General features: G+C 32.7%; 1 protein-coding gene across 7 annotated transcripts in view; it reads left to right on the top strand.

Moving 5' to 3' along the window:
- Positions 1 to 17,632, top strand: part of CDH19 (cadherin 19) — a 165,150-nt gene that overhangs the window by 49,274 nt on the left and 98,244 nt on the right. For 4 of the 7 annotated variants that reach the window (XM_031946690.1, XM_031946693.1, XM_031946692.1 and 1 more), the window contains exon 1: positions 17,485 to 17,598. The exons of 2 other annotated variants lie outside the window; for them this stretch is intronic. The gene's annotated coding sequence lies outside the window, so the exon portion shown is untranslated. Of the gene's footprint in view, positions 1 to 17,409; positions 17,599 to 17,632 lie in introns of those variants that run through there. One more of the 7 variants, XM_031946688.1, reaches the window with a different exon arrangement.

Raw genomic sequence — 17,632 nt, 5'->3', positions numbered from 1 at the left:
TCACAAAAGCCCTAGGATATTAGGAACAGCAAGGTGCAGAAACACATAAAATGTTAGGTCTGGTGCCAAGAATAAGAGAATTCAAATTTGGCTGCAAACACTAACTAACTGTATGACCCTGGGCAAGTTATTTTATCTCTCTTTGTTTCAGCTTTCTCATCTCTAAATTGGAGATAAAAAATAACATCGACCTCTCAGGGTTACTGTGAGAATTAAATGAGATTATAACTGTAAATTGCCTGGCACATGGTAAGCACTATATAAATGTTAGTTATTATTTTTAATTATCCTTATTCACTATATAAGGAAAAGGTTTTGCAGAAGCCTCAGATATTAGTTTATTACCTTAAGGAATCTCAGTCCTGATGGCTGTGTAAGGATATAGTTTGAATTCCAGAACTTGGGAACAACATCTGGATAAAGAGAATGAAAGAAATGAAAGGCAGGTCCCATTCACATAATGGAAGATTTCACCTAAAGAAGAGATAGGTCTCACAGAAGGATACTCCAGTCAAACATGGTATCTAAACCCTCAGGTACATAAATCTGTACCTGTAGTGTGCTTTCTAGAGCCCCCAAATTGGCATGCCAATATCTACTGTCCAGACTAGCTCTCTGGAGGATCTTGGGACCAGCCTGAGTCCTTGGTCTTAGTGAAGGAGTAAAGAAGGTAGAAGAGTCAGGAGAATGGTCAAAGATGGAGTCCTTATTTCAAGTCATTTCAGCCCTTAAATACCTTGGAATGATTACATCATCACAGCACACTAAGCATGTGCCAACTAGAGAACCATTATGAGCCAGTGCTAACTATAAGCACCCTGCTATTTATATGTAAATGCCTCTTACTCTAAGTATTTCTTGCTTCAAGTAGAACTTGAACTTGACTTCTCAGGAAGGGTGAGAGCACCAAAGGGCAGTGGGGAGCCAAACCAGACATTGTCAGCAGGTTATCTCTGGGCTGTAGGGTCTTATACCTTATCCAAGGTTCCCCACTATCTGTAGCTCTCTATATGTATCACTTTTTTTTTTTTGATTAAACAATGCTTAACAGTGGCTTTATTAAAAACAAATAGTTGAAAGTATTCAGTATTAATGTATTTCAATACATATATAGCTTATACCAACTAATTTAAAGTATATTAAAATATCAAGAACTCTTCTGAATTTTCATAAAATAAATTTATAGGATCTTTATAGGACTCAAGTCCAGTACTTCAACCAACAATGACTTGATAATCATCAGGGAATTCATGTGCTGGAAACTCAGAGTTGAATGGGCAAACCCTTTTCTGATTCTGCCATACATATTATAGTGAGATCCATAACAAGGACAGTAATAACCAGCAAAATCTTCTGCATTAGCAATGAGTATACAAACAAGATGAGTGCAGACATCTATCAGTATGAAGCATTAATTTTTCTTTGTACAATTTAAATATATCAAGAGCATGGAAAAATAGAAGATAAGCTAAAACATGGGGTACACACATTTACAGTTTATCTTCTACTGTCTTCTAGATAAAAGAAAAATAAAGATGTCACTGAATTTATCTATTTCAAGAAATTAAAGAAGTTTCCTTTCTTGGAGGCTCATTTAGATTAGACTGGTTGCTAAGAAGCAGAGATAATTTGACATAATGACAATATGTTCATAGATAATAAGTAAGAATATATTGTACCATCACATTGCCATATATCTTGTATTATTCTTGCTGAAAAGGAAAACCAGTTTCTGGAAATATTTATGGCAAATCCAAATAAATATCCTAATCATTGCTAGAAAAAGTGTAAGGGCTTAGGTAATAAAACCCATAGAAGTTCAGTCCAGATATATATACTTCTTAATATTATACTTTAATAAGGGACAAGTGAAAGATACAAAACCTTTCCCTTCTCTCTAGTAAATGCTATACTAGATACCAATAAGGTTTTTTGAAGTGGTATATTGATATGCCTAATGTTCTTTTCAATAGTTAGAATACCTAGATATATAGCTTCTTTTCCCAATCAGGTAATTGAAGCTGAGAGATTAAATAACTTTTCCAGTATTAAGTAAGACAGAGAGCATTATATTTAGCATTCCAATCTAGATAATTATGTGTGAATGTGTGTGTGTTGTGTTTGTATGTGTGTATATATATACACACACATACTCCCATAAGTACTCATACATATATCTATAGATATAGATATATAGATGTATCTATGTATATACACATACATATGTTTATGCATATAATTTGTCTTAAAGAATTGTGCTTAAAGAAGATAGAGTATGATTATTATTATTATTACTTTGAACAGGACTGAGATAACTGTGTGGAGGCTACCCTTTGAATTTACTCTAAAGGAGAAAAAGTCTTATTTAAATTGTCTGAGAGAAAAGAGTCAAAAGTTGCAGCATAATGAAACAAAAAGAAATACTAGAAAACTTCACTCTCTGTCTTTCCTCCCTCCCTTTCTCCCTCTTTTGTTCTCTGCCTCTCTCCTTTCTTCCCTTCCTCACTCCTTTCCTCCTTCCTTCTCTTTGTCTCTGTCTCTGTCTCTGTCACACACACACACACACACACACACACACACACACACACACACACGAAGAGTTCTTAGAATATTCAAAACTCCCAGCTTTTATCATTGTACCCTCTGACTTATTTGCTCTAATGCAGATATTTTTGCTTAAAACTATATGTAACATTTTTGTTTTCTCTTGTTATTTTCTTTAACGTGAACTCATTTTCTCATACCTTTAACCTCAGTATACATATTTTAAAATATAATTTACAATTAATAAATTTGCAGTTTGGCAAAGAATGTTAAAATACTCTAACAATATGTGATTGAACCATGAAAAGCTCTTGTGAAAGCGAGAGAAAAAGATAGAGACAGAGAGAGAGAGAGTAAAAGAGAGACAGAGAGAGAGAGAGAGAGAGAAAGAGAGAGAGAGAGAGAGAGAGAGAGAAAATGAAAGAACTAGCTTCTAAAAAATCAAAGACTATTATTTTGGAGAAGTGATTTTGCTTTCATATTTTAGGACATTGTTTTAAAACTCAATAATATAGTTTTATGGGCCTTTGATGTGCATTAACACTAGATAGATATTTTTTAAAAGAGAAAAAAATCACCGTTAAGGAGGAAAACACATTTCAGAGTTTGCTGCAGATACTCTCATGAAGGGAAAAGGAAATAATAGTTTATGAATATGTAACAGTTAAAAAGAAATGACAAAGACAAAATTAAGCATTTTTCAGATCAGTTACACTGGCAGGAATATTATGTAGCAATAGAGCTGAGCTGAGAATTTTAGGTTTATCTTGAATACAGAAAAACATCAAAGTTTAAATATGAGATGATAGAAAATTTGACTCATCTGAGGAATGAGGGAAATATAAAAAATGTCATAATAGATATAAAAAAGTTTTATCTATTATTTCTATTGTAATTCAAAATAATCTTTTTTCCTGTTCTTAATCAAAATACAATCTGTTAATTTAATTTTTGTCACCTTATTCATAACACTTATAGTAATTTATTGGCTTCCATAGAACTTATTTATCATACATATATGCTAAGAGACTGACCTTGTTCAGGGATGGAGAAACTTCCTTTTTCACATTCTACAAGAATCATAAAAAATAGTGTTAAAGTTTAGGCAAGTTTTGGTGAGAGTAGAAAGGATTCTGATATTTCCTTCACTTTAAAAAGGTGAGAAAATGTTTAGCAACTGTATGTTTTTACTCTAATTACCACACAATTCCTGTTGGTAATTTGTCCTAGCCTACTAAATTTTGTTGAGCAACTCTCCATTAAAGATGGAGCCAAGATGAAGTAAAGGCTAGAACTTGCTCAACTTCACTCCAAATCATTCCCAATTCCTTTAAATAACAACTCTACACATTTTAGAGTATCGGGACACACAACAAAAGACAAACTAGAACATTTTCCAGCAAAAGGCAAATTAGAAGGTCAGAAGAAAAGGTCTGTGATACCAGGGTAAGAGTCCAGAATGCAGTCTTGGTGTAGGCTACACCAGCACAGTCCCAACCTGGCCCATGCCCAAATCCCAGTCATAGGCTAGGTCCCAGTACTAGTCTTATGCCAGCAAAACAGGAACAGATCTAGGACCTCTGTATCATGGGCAGTTCTAGTGGCTTTCAGACCTTTCAGTCAGGAGGCATCACAGAGGATTTAGAAGGTCAGCAGAAAAAGTCTGTGGCAACATGATGAAACTCCAGCACAATCCCAATTCAGTCTACCAACTCAGCCCCAACCCCAGCACCAGCAAAGCAGGACTCTATTCTTTAGCACTTTGGATCTTATAGCTATAGTGGGTGAGGACACTCAACAATTTCAGAACAAAACAGAATGCTTTGGTTCCTAGAACAGACTGGTTCCTAGAAAGATCTCTGAAAACATTTGCACAAAATCCCTACAGCTTGAGACAATGTCTCATTTACCCTGAAACAGAGGTCTACTTTAAGATAGCATTAAAATCCGAGTAATAGATGGGAAAATGAGCAGAAAACAAAACAAGTTTCTGATCACAGAAAGTAATTATGGTGATAAGAAAGATCAAAACATATACTCAGAAGATAATACAATTAAAGCTCCTACATCCAAAGTTTACTAGAAAAATAAGAATTTAACTCAGACTATGGAAGCTCTCAAAAAGGATTTTGAAAATCAAAAAAGAGAGGAGAAAAAAAATTAATAAAAACAATTGAGAGGGGTGCAAAAAGGAAATACGAAAAACTAATGAGAAGAATGCCTTAATAAGCAAAATTGGCCAATTGGGAAAAGAGGTACAAAACTCATGGAGAAAAATAATTCTTTAAAAATTAGAATTGAGCAAATCGATACTAATGATTTTTATAAGAAATCAAAATATAACAAAGCAAAGCAAAACAAAACAAAACAAAACAAACAAACAAACAAAAAACAATGAAATATCTCAATGGAAAATCAACTGACCTGGAAAATAGATATAACTTAAAAATTATTTGTCTACATGAAAGTCATGATCAAAAATAGAACTTAGATATAATCTTTTTTTAATTATTGAGGAAAACTTCCACAGGGTAAAAAAGAAATTAAAAGAACAAATTGATCATCTCAAACAAAAACCAAAATGAAAACTCCTAGGAACATTATAGCCAAATTGTAGAAGTTATAGATGAAGGGTAAAATATTGTGAACATCCAGAAGGAAACAATTCAAGTATAGCAGAGCTAGAAAAAATAACATAAATTTTAGCAGCTTCTACATTAAAGGAGAAGAGGGCTTGGAAAATGATACTCCGCAGAGCAATAAAGTTAGAATTACAACCAAAATCACCTGTCTAGCAACACTGAATATAATCCTTCAGGGTAAGAGGTAAAAATTCAAAGAAATAGAAGATTTTGAAGCATTTGTTATTAAAAGACCAGAGCTAAATGGAAAATTAGATTTTCAGATATAGTACAAAGGAGAAACATAAACAGGTAATCAGGAAAATGATACCATAAGGGACTTAATAAGTTTCATTTGTTTATGTTCATCCGTGAGAGGATAATAGTTGTTAATCATTAGAATCTTATTATTATTATTATGGCCATTAGAAGGAGTAAACAGATAGTGGCCATAGGTGTGAGTTGAATATGAAGGGATAATATCTTTAAAACATATAGTTAGTGATAGTAATTGTGAAAAGAATTTTGAAGCAAGTTTCTCTGGTGAGGTCTTATTTCTCAAACATAGACTAAACAGAATCAAATTTATAAAAAGTAAGAGCTATGCCCCATTATCAACTATGAAAAATATGATCTATACCCAAAAGGCTATCAATTCAAGCTGTACTTTGACTTAATAATATCACTACTAGACATGAATACCAAAAGAGAATTTTTTTTTTTTGGTAACAAAAGGAAAAAGGACCTATATGTACAAAAACATTTGTACCAGCTCTCTTCTCAAGACAAAAATGGAATTTGAGGATATGCCCATCAATTGGGGAATGGCTGAATAAATTTTCATACTTGATTGTGTTTTATAATATTGCACTGGAATCAAAGAACCTAAATTTGATTCTTGAGTCTGCACCTCTGATGAATATTAGCAATGAGCATTTCTGTTGTATTTGAAATTTTGCAAAGTGTTTTACATTAGCCATCTTAGCTTATATTAACAACATCCTTGGGAGACAAATGATGTTATTATCCTGATGTCATAGATAAGGAAATTGAAGCTATGGGAGTCTAAGTTACTTACCCAGATTCACACAGAAAGGGTCAGAGGCAGGATTTGATTTCAAGTCTTTCTGACTCTATACCTATATGTACAATACCATGTTGGCACTAAGCAAGTAACTCAACATTTACTAAATATGGAATTTTCATGTATAAAATGAAAGGATTCAAACAAATATCTCAGTTCCTTTCTAGGTCTATCTAATATGATTCTGTAAGTTATGGTACAATACAACTTTCTGTAGATATGTGTGTACACTGTGTATTTATGTGTATGCTAAAAATTCTCTAACATTGGCAGTTTTCTTTTTTTATTAATAAAGATTTTTTTATTTTCAAAACATATGCACAGATAATTTGATAACATCGACCCTTGCATAACCTTGTGTTTCAAATTTTCTCCTCTTTCCCCCCACTCCCTCCCCTAGATGACAAGCAATTCAATATATGTTACACATGTTAAAACATATGTTAAATCCAATATGTATAAACATATTTATGCAATTCATACAATTCTCTTGCTATACAAGAGAGATCAGATTAAAAAAAAAAAGTAAATGAATAAGAAAACAAAATGCAAACAAACAACAAAAAGAATGAGAAGTTTATGTTGTGATCCACATTCTGCCCCTTCAGCCCACTCTCTGGGTGTGATGGCTCTGTTTATCACAAAATCTTTGGAACTAGCATGATCTCATTGCTGCAAAGAGTCACATTCGTTAGAATTGATCGTTGTATAATATTGATATTGTCATATATAATGATCTCTTGGTTCTGTTCATTTCACTTAGCATGAGTTCGTGTAAATCTCTCCAGGTCTTTCTAAAATCTCCTCCTGACCACTTCTTACACAATATTAATATTCCATAACATTCATGTACTAGAATTTATTCAGCCATCCTCCAATTGATGGGCATCCACTCAATTTCCAGTTTCTTGCCACTACAAATAGGGCTTCCACAAACACTTTTGCATATGTGAGTCCCTTTCCCTCCTTTAGGATCTCTTTGGTATATAATCCCAGTAGAAATACTGCTAGATCAAAAGGTATGCACAGTTTGATAGCTTTTTGATCATAGTTCCAAACTGCTCTGCACAATGGTTTATTCATTCACAGTCCATCAACAATGTATCAGTGTACCAGTTGTCCCACATCCCCTCCACCATTTATCATTATCTTTGCCTGCCATCTTATCTAATCTGAGAGGTATGTAGTGGAATCTCAGAGTTGTCTTAATTTGCATTTCTCTGATCAATAGTGATTTAAATCACCTTCTCATATGATTAGAAATACTTTTAATTTCTTCATCTGAAAATTGTCTTTTCATATCCTTGACCATTTATCAATTCAAGAATGGCTTAGATTCTTATAAATTTGAGTCAATTCTCTATATAGTTTAGAAATGAGGCTATTTCTGAACACTTAAATGTAAATATGATTTCCCAATTTATTGCTTCTGATCTTGTCTGCATTAGTTTTGTTTGTACAAAACCTTTTTAATTTAATATGTTTGCCTTTTGTAGCAAATCTGCCAAACCACCTGCTTGCAACCAGGACAGAGTAGCCTATCAGGCTCACAATAGATTCCAAGGCATGTGGAACCTGCAACACTCTCACTGCCTGTCCCAGCTCTTTGCCCTGGTCTCCTTGTGCTGAAGTCTGGGCTCCACAAACTATCCCCCTGCCCGTTTGAAACAACCTTGTTCTGAAGTTCTTCCAAGGTATCTTTTTCTGGGAATGTGTAGTACTGAAAATATTTGTGCATCCTTTGACTCCAAAACCAGTTTAGATGCTTAATCTGCTGTTGGTTTGAAAGAAGGTCAGAGGAGGTCACAGAAAGTTGTATCTGCTCTCCCCTGTCTTGGGTCTGCCCCTGGCAGTTTTCATTTGTAAAATCATGTTTTAGGTGATCTGAATCTTTTAATAAATATGTCCCTAAATGCTAACTTTTATATTATCTGAATAATTAAATTAACTACCTATGAGTGACATGCAAAGAGAAAAGCAGTCTCTCAGTAGCCTTGAAAACTGTTAAAACTGATGTAGAGGCAGCTTAAAAGTGAAACCTACTAGGAAGAATTCAGTACTAATTTGGCATTTAATTGATTCCAGAAATGCTGGATTTATGACTCTAAGTGAGAATGACTACAGCAACTGCCTTGGAAAAATGTAATTTTTAAAACATCAATAGCTTTGTAAGAGGAACAATACTACAGAAGTGATAATTAACTTAGAAGCAGCATCAAGAAATGATGGTAGAGGTTTTGCACTGGACCAGGATGAAATACATAGGCATAGCATCACCTTTATACTATTTATTATGAAACGCAGATCATCAAACAGTCATACGAGGGAGAATGTTGCTAAGTGTGATCTAAGCTTGCATAAGGCCAATAAGTTTTGTTTCATAGAAAGATAGATTTTTGCATTACTTTCACCATCCTCTACATCTGGGAGTTACAGGGGAACTCTTTTTGTAGTCATTAAGTATCCTCATGCAAAATTAATTAACATTTGGGATACATCTGAAAATATACGTGCCAATTGGAACATCTGATCACCCAATCATATATCACCTTTATGCCAAGAAATTGTAAAAATATTTTTTTTGAAATCATGATTTGTCTTTGTATATAAATCAGAGTTCTTCCCTTTTAAAACTGATATACTTTACATGATTATAGTAATTTTATGTATTTTTCTCTTGATTCTGTTCACTTCACTTTAAATCATCCCATACAACTTTTTTCTGTTGGTGCTGTTCAGTTGTTACAGTCATGTTTGAATGCTCATGATTCCATTTAGAGTTTTTTTGACAGACACTTGAATAGTTTTTTATTTTCTCCCCCAATTTATTTTATAGATGAGGAAACTGAGGAAAACAGGGTTAAGTGACTTGGCATGGGTCACCCATGAGGCTTCTTGACTCTATGCCTAATAATCCATCCACTAAATTCTTAGGTCTTCTGAATCCGTGTTTTTTTTTTGTTGTTGTTGTTGTTGTTTTTTGTTGTTGTTTTTTTGTTTTTGTTTTTTTAGGTTTTGTTGTCATTTATGATACTTTCATGCAGTAATATATTCAGCCATTTTATTTAGACAACCACTTGGTTTCCAAGCCTTTCTTATATTGAATGCTATTATAAATATATATGTGTGTGTATATATATGTATATATATATACACACACATATATATTTAATTAATTAATTTTTAATATACATTGTTCTATAAATTGTGAGAGAAAAATCAGAACAAAAGGGAAAAAACAATTGGAGAGGAAAACAAAACAAAAAGGGGGAAAAGTTTGTTTTTGGAAAAAAAAAACAATAAAATAGACAAAATTTTAGTTAATTTGATTAGAAAAAGGAAGAAGGAAAATCAAATTTTAGTCTCAAAAATGAAAAGAGATAACTATACACCAATGAAGAGGAAACTAGAGTAATTATCTGGAGTTACTTTGCCCAACTTTATGCCAATAAATTGACAACCTAAGTGAAATGGAAGAATACCTACAAAAATATAGATTGCCCAGATTAACAAAAGGGGAAATAAATTACTTAAATAGTCCCATTTTAGAAAAAAGGAATAGAACAAGCTATTAATCAACTTCCAAAGGAAAAATCCCTAGGACCAGATGAATTTACATGTGAATTCTACCATACATTTAAAGAAAAATTAACTCCAATACTATGTAAAATATTTGAAAAGATAGGGAATTAAGGACTCCTACCAAATTCCCTTTATGACATAGTCATGGTACTGATACCTAAAGCTGATGGGACAAAAACAGAGAATGAAAATTACAGACCAATCTCCCTAATGAATATTGATGCAAAAATTTTAAAACAATATATTAGCAAAGAGATTACAGAAAATCATCCTCAGGATAATATGCCTAGACCAAGTAGGATTTATACCAGGAATGCAGGACTGGTTCAATATTAGGAAAATGATTAGCATGATTAACTATATCAATAGCCAAGTTAACAAAAAAAAAAAAATGATCATCTCAATAGATGCAGAAAAAGCATCTGATAAAATCCAACATACATTTCTATTAAAAACACTAGAGAGTATAAGAATAAATGGACTTTTCTTTAAAATAGTTAGTAGCATTTATTTAAAATCATCAGCAAGCATCATATTTAATGTGGATAAACTGGAACCATTCCCAGTAATATCAGTGGTGAAACAAGGTTGCCCGCTATCATCATTACTATTCAATATTGTATTAGAAATTCTAGCTTTGGCAATGAGATGAAACAGAGATTAAAGGAATAAGAGTAAGTAATGAAGAAACCAAATTATCACTCTTTGCAGATGATATGATGGTATACTTAGAGAATCCCAGAGAATCAACTAAAGAGCTATTAGAAATAATCCACAACTTTAGCAAACTTGTAGGATACAAAATAAATCCACATAAATCATCAGCATTTTTATACATCACTAAAACAAATCCAACAGCAAGATATACAAAGAGAAATTCCATTTAAAATAACTGTCAATAGTATAAAATATTTGGGAATCTGTCTGCCAAGGGAAAATCAGGAACTATATGAGCAAAACTATAAAACACTTTCCACACAAATAAAGTCAGATCTAAGTAATTGGGAAAATTATCAAATGCTGTTGTATATGTAGAGCACCACACAGACAGTGAGGGATCTCTAGGTAAGGTATAAGATCCTTCAGCCCAGAAGGGACCTCCTGACAATGTCTGGTTTGGTTCCTCATTTCCCTGTGGTGCCCACCTCCTTTCCTGAAAAGTCAGGGAAGGTGTGACCACTTGTGTTTTACTTGAAGCAAGAGATACATAAAGTAAGAGGAATTTACATATCAATAGCATGGTGCTTATAGTTTACACATGTGCAGTGTGCTATGGTGATCTAATACTACTATAGTTACCACTTGCACAGTATGCTGTGGTGATGTGGTGATGTAATAGTTCTACAGCTGGCACAGGCTCAGTGTGCTCTAGTAATGTAATCCTACTAAGGTATTTGAGGCCTGAGAGGACTTGAAATAAATGGATTCCATCTTTGACCATCCTTGTGGTTCTCCTGCCTTCATCACTCTTCCATTAAGACCAAGGACTCAGGCCTGTCCTGTGGCTCTCCAGAGATCTAGTGTAGGTGGTATATTTTGGCACCCCAGAGAGGGGACTCTAGAAAGCATAATACATTTTATTATCCCAACTTGTGGGCTGTAGAAAGCACACTACAGGATAGGTCGAGCAAATATAATAAAGATGACAAAACTCTCTAAACTAAACTATTTATTTAGTGCTGTACCATCATACTCTCAAGAAAGTATCTTAATGAACTAAAAAAAATAACAACAAAATTCATCTGAAAGAACAAAAAGTCAGGAATTTCAAAGGAATTAATGAATAGAAAAGCAAATAAAGGTGGCCTAGTTGTACCAGATCTAAAACTATATTCTAAAGCAGCAGTCTTCAAAACCATTTAGTACAGGCTAATAAACATAAAACGTTGACCAGTGGAACAGGTTACGTTCACAGAACAAAATAGCCAATTATTATAACAGTCTAGTACTTGACAAACCGAAAAGCCTCACCTTTAGGGATAAGAATTCACTATTTGACAAGAACTTCTGTGAAAATTGGAAACTAGTATGGCAGAAAGTAGACATAGACTCACACCTAAACCATATACCAAGATAAGATCGAAATGGGTTCATGATCTAGTCATAAAGATTGATACTATAATATATAGAATCATATAGTACTATATAGAAATTACTATAAAGAAATTAGAAGAACATAGGATAGTTTACCTCTCACATTTGTGGAGGAGGAAGGAATTTGTTACCAAAGAAGAACTAGAGATCATTCTTGATCATACAATAGATAATTTTGATTATATTAAGTTAAAAAGTTTTTGTACAAACAAAATTAATAAAGACAAGATTAAAAGGGAAGCAATAACTCAGAAAACTTTTTTACATGCAAAGGATATCATAAAGATCTCATTTCTAAAATATAGAGAGAATTGACTCAAATTTATAATAGTTCAACCCATTCTACACTTGATAAATGGTCAAAGAATATGAACAGAGAGTTTTCAGATGACGAAATTGAAACTATTTGTAGCCACATGAAAAGGTGCTCTAAATCATTATTGATCAGAGAAATGCAAATTAAGACAACTCTGAGATACCATTACACACCTGGCAGATTGGCTAGGATAACAGGAAAGCTATGCTATTTTCTCATATATATATATATATATATATATATATTTTTTTTTTCTCTCTTTCCACTGTTTCCTTAATAGTATCTTGTTGGGTTTTTTTAATGCACCACACTGATTATCTTATCTTCTATCACTTTTTGTCCCTTCTCTTATCTTTTTTTCCCCTAGTATTTCTGCTCTCCCTTCTATTCAGCCCTTTCATTTTCTTTCATTTTTCTTTACCTAATTGTTTATACAGTTAGATAAATCTCTATACCCAACTGAATGATTAAGGTACCCCTCTTAAAGCCCCAACTGATGAGATCAAGTTTCAGGCAATACTCATCCCCCTCCCTTTTGTCCTGATTGTAATAAGTCTTTTGTGCCTCTTCATCTAATCTAATCTCTTCTCCTAAGATGCTCATTTTCCACTCCTTACTGTCTTTTCTCTGATATCATCACATCAGAGTCCATTTACAATCATACCTTCTTTCCATGTGATGTCCCCCTCTGTTTGCCCCAGTAATAGATGTGGTTTTCAAGATTTAAAGGTATTTTACCATTTTACCACACACACACACACACACACACACACATACACACACATACACATACACACACACAGACATACACACACACATACAATACTAATTAAATTTGCTTCTCTTAAGTGATGTGTTTGAAGATTAAAATTTCTGTTTAGTTATACTTTTTAATAGAAATGATTGAAAGTTGCTTACTTCATTGAAAATTCATTTCTTCCCCTGAAAGGTGATTACCCCTGGGTAATTAATTCTTGGTGGCAATCCCTAGTCCTTTATCTTCCAGAATATGGCATTCCAGGTCTTCTAATCCTTTATTGTAGAATCTGTCAGATCCTGGGTAATCCTTACTGTTGTTCCTTGATATCTGAATTGATTTTGTCTGACAGTTTGCAGTATTTTTTCCTTAAGGTGGTAGTTCTGGAGTTTTACAACAATTTCCTTGAGGATTTCTTTGTGGGATCCCTTTACAAAGGTAATGGATGTATTCTTTCAATGACTATATCCCCTGTGTTTTTAGAATATTGGGGATGATATCTTGAAAAATGTTATCAAGGGTATTTATTTTATTATTGTTATTTTTTGCCATGGCCTTTAGGTAAACAAATACTTTTTAAATTGTCTCTTCTGGGTCTATTTTCCAGGTTGGCTGTTTTGTCACATTTTCTAAAGTTTGTTTCATTTATTTTTGTTATTTTGACTGATTCTTTATGTCTTCTGTTATAGATTTTAACGTGTGATTTTCTTCAACTAGCTTTTGTATCTCTTTTTCCATTTGGTTAATTCTATTTTTATGTGCATTTATTTTGTATCCTGCAACTTTGCTAAAGTAGTGGATTATTTTTATAGTTTTTTTTTTTTTTTTTTTAGTTGATTCTCTAGAGGTCTTTTGGTTTCCTCATACCTACTCTAATTTCTTTAATTTTTTTTTCTTCTCATTGTGAAAGCTAGCATTTCTAAAACAATAGTGAATAGCAATGGTGATAGTGGGAAACCTTGTTTCACCCCAATCATATTAGGAATGGTTCCAGTTTATCCCCATTATATATGATGCTTGCTGATGGTTTTAGATAAATGCAACTGAGTATTTTAAGGAAAAGTTCATTTATTCCTATACTTTCTAGTGTTTTAGTAGGAATGGATATTAGATTTTATCAATTTTTTCTGAATCTATTGAGATAATCATGTTTTTTTGTTAATTTACTTATTGATAGAGTCAGTTATGTTAATAGTTTTCCTCATATTGAACCAGCCCTGCATTCCTGGTATAAATCCTACTTGGTCTAGGTATATTATCCTGGGGATGATTTTCTGTAATCTCTTTGCTAATATTTTATTTAAGATTTTTGCATCAATATCCATTAGGGAGATTGGCCTATAATTTTCTTTCTCTGTTTTTGTCCCACCTGCTTTAGGTATCAGTACCATGTCTGTGTCATAAAAGGAATTTGGTAGAAGTCCTTCATTCCCTATTTTTTCAAATAGTTTATATAGTATTGAAGTTAATTGTTCTTCAAATGTTTGAGAGAATTCTTATATAAATCCATCTGGTCCTAGAGATTTTTTCTTAGGGAATTGATTAATAGCTTGTTCTATTTCTTTTTTTTTTTCTTTCTAAAACGGGACCATGTAAGCAATTTACTTCCTCCTCTGTTAATCTGGGCAATCTATATTTTTGTAGGCATTTCTCCATTTCACTTAGGTTATCAAATTTATGGTAAAGTTGGACAAAGTAATTTCTAATTATTGCTCTAATTTCCTCTTCATTGGTGGAAAGTTCTTTCTTTTCATTATTGAGAGTAACAATTTGATTCTTCTCTTTCCTTTTTCTAATCAAATTAAAAGTTTATCTATTTTGTCACTTTTTTCATAAAATCAACATTTAGTTTTATTTATTAATTCAATAATTTTTATTATTTTCACTTTTATTAATCTCTCCTTTTATTTTTAGAATTTCAAGTTTAATATTTGATTTGGGGTTTTAAATTTGTTCTTTATCTAATTTGTAGTTGCAAGCCCAATTCATTGATTTTTTTTTCTTTCTCTATTTTATGCAAGTAAGCATCTAGAGACATAAAAATTCTCCTTACTACTATTTTGGTTGCATCCCCACAAATTTTGGTTTGTTGTCTCATTATTTTCATTTTCTTGGATGAAATTATTAATTGTATCAGTTATTTGCTGTTTTAATCATTCATTCTTTCAGACAAGAATATTTAATTTCCAATTACTTTTTGGTCCATTTTCTCCTGGTCTTATATTGCATGTGATTTTTATTGTGTCATGATCTGAAAAAAATAAATTTACTATTTCTGCCTTTCTGCATTTTATTTTGAGGTTTTTATGCCCTAACACATAGTCAATTTTTGTATAAGTTCCATGAGCCACTGAGAAAAAAAAAATAAACTATTTTCTGTCTCCATTTAATTTTCTCCAAAGATCTATCATATCTAACTTTTTTACCATGTCATTTACCTTCTTAACTTCTTTCTTATTTATTTTGTGGCTCAATTTATCTAGTTTTGAAAGAGCAAGGTTAAGATCCCCCACTATTAGTGTTTTGCTGTCTATTTCTTCTTGCATTTCTCTTAACTTCTCCTTTAGGAATTTCCATGGGATACCACTTGGTGCATATGTGTTTAGTATTGATATTGCTTTGTTATCTGTGGTACTCTTTATTAAAATATAATTCCCTTTCTTATTTCTTTTCATTAGATCTTTCTTTGCTTTTACTTGATCTGAGATCAGGATTGCTACCCATGCTTTTTATCACCTTCAACTGAAGCATAATATATTCTGCTCCAGCCCTTTACCTTCACTCTGTATGTATCACTATGCTTTAAATGTATTTCTTATAAACAGCATATTGTAGGATTCTGGCTTTTAATCCAGTTTGCTCTTTGCTTACACTTTATCTCATTCACATTTGCATTTAAAATAACTATAATTCTGTATTTCCTGTCATTTTATTTACCCTAGGTTATACTTTTCTCTATCCTATTCTCCTTTTCTCCTCCACAGTATTTTGCTTTTGATAACCACCCCCCTCAAAAAGTCTTCCCCCTTTAGAGCCGTTCCTCCTTTTTTACACCTTTCTGCTAATTCTTCTATATTCCTTTCTATTAGTCTTTCCCTTATTTTCCCTCCTTTCCCTTCTACTTTCCTATATGTTTAGACAAGTTATTTTATGATACCAAATATGTTTGATATTCTCTCTTAGAGACAAATCTGATGAGAATAAGAGTCACACAATGCTCATCCCCTTCCCTTCTTTCTCAGTTATAATAGATTTTCTTTGCCTCTTCATGAGTTATAATTTCCTTTATTTTATATCCTTTTTCTTCTTCTACTATAATGCCCCTTCCATCTCTAGTTTCTTTTTCATATTATCATAATCAAATCAAATTATACTTACATTCTCTAAGTATACCCATAACAGATATATAGCTCTCAAGAGTTCTTTTCCTTTTTACTTTTTTAATGCTTCTTTTGAGTTCTATGTTTGCAGATCAATGTTTTTGTTCAGTTCTGGTCATTTCATTAGAAATAGATGAAATTCATGTATATCATTGAATGTCTATCTTCTTCCCTGAAAGATAATGCTCATTTTAGCTGGTTAGCTAATTCTTGACTGTAATCCCAGTTCCTTTGTGTTTCCTGTATTTAAATTGTTTCTGGCTGCTTGGACTATCTTTTCCTTGGTATGATTGTTCTGAAATTTAGCCATGATATTCCTTGGGGATTTAATTTTGTGGTCTCTTTCAGAAGGTGATTGGTGGATTCTTTTGATGGCCTTTTTACCTTCTGATTCTAAAATATCAAGGCTGTTTTCTTTTATTATTTCCTGTAAGATAATGTCTAGGTTCTTTTTTCATCATGGCTTTCAGGAAACCCAATAATCCTTAATTTGTCTCTCCTATATCTATTTTCCAGGTCAGTTGTTTTTTCTAGGTGATATTACATATTTTCTTCTATTTTTTCCTTTTTTTTTTGTTTTTGTTTCTGTTTTTGTTTAACTGATTCTGGAAATTTTATTGAATCTTTCACTTCCATTTGTTCAATTCTAATTTTTACACATTGTTTATTTCAGTTACCTTTTTTAGCTTCTTTTGCAACTGGTCAATTAAATATTTTTGTTCATTGAATTTTTCCCCCATTTTTTCCATTCCTTCTTGCAATGATCTCATTTCATTTCTCCATTTTTCTTCTAATGTTCTTTTAAGATCCTTTATGCAATCTTCGAAAAAAAAACCTTGTGAAATGTGTGTGTGTGTGTGGGGAGGGACCAGCTCATGTCTCCCTTTGAGGTTTCTTCTGGAGTTGCTTTGCCTTTATAAACCTCAGGATTTGAGGGCTGTTCTTGTCTCTCTGCATAAAAATTGTCTATTGTGAGAGTTCTTTTTTGTTTTTTATTAATTTTTTAAAGACTAGAGGTCTGTTCAATGCAAAGGAGGGACAGCTGTTTTCATTTGCCCTGGGACAGTTCTGTGGATTGATTTCCATTGCTTTGTGATCTTGCCTAGATCCAGAATTCTCCTGGGGCTCAGTGGTTTACAATTTGCCATTAGTAGCAAATCTACCAAACCACCTACTTGCAACCAGGACAGAATGGCCTGAAGCTCACAGAAGATTCTCAGGTACATGGAACTACAAAGCTGTGACTCTCTGATT

This window comes from Sarcophilus harrisii, chromosome 1 (genome assembly GCF_902635505.1).
Source record: "Sarcophilus harrisii chromosome 1, mSarHar1.11, whole genome shotgun sequence".
NCBI lineage: Eukaryota > Metazoa > Chordata > Mammalia > Dasyuromorphia > Dasyuridae > Sarcophilus > Sarcophilus harrisii.
Note: the sequence above shows the minus strand (reverse complement) of the source record. Positions and strands in the feature narration are given on the sequence as shown.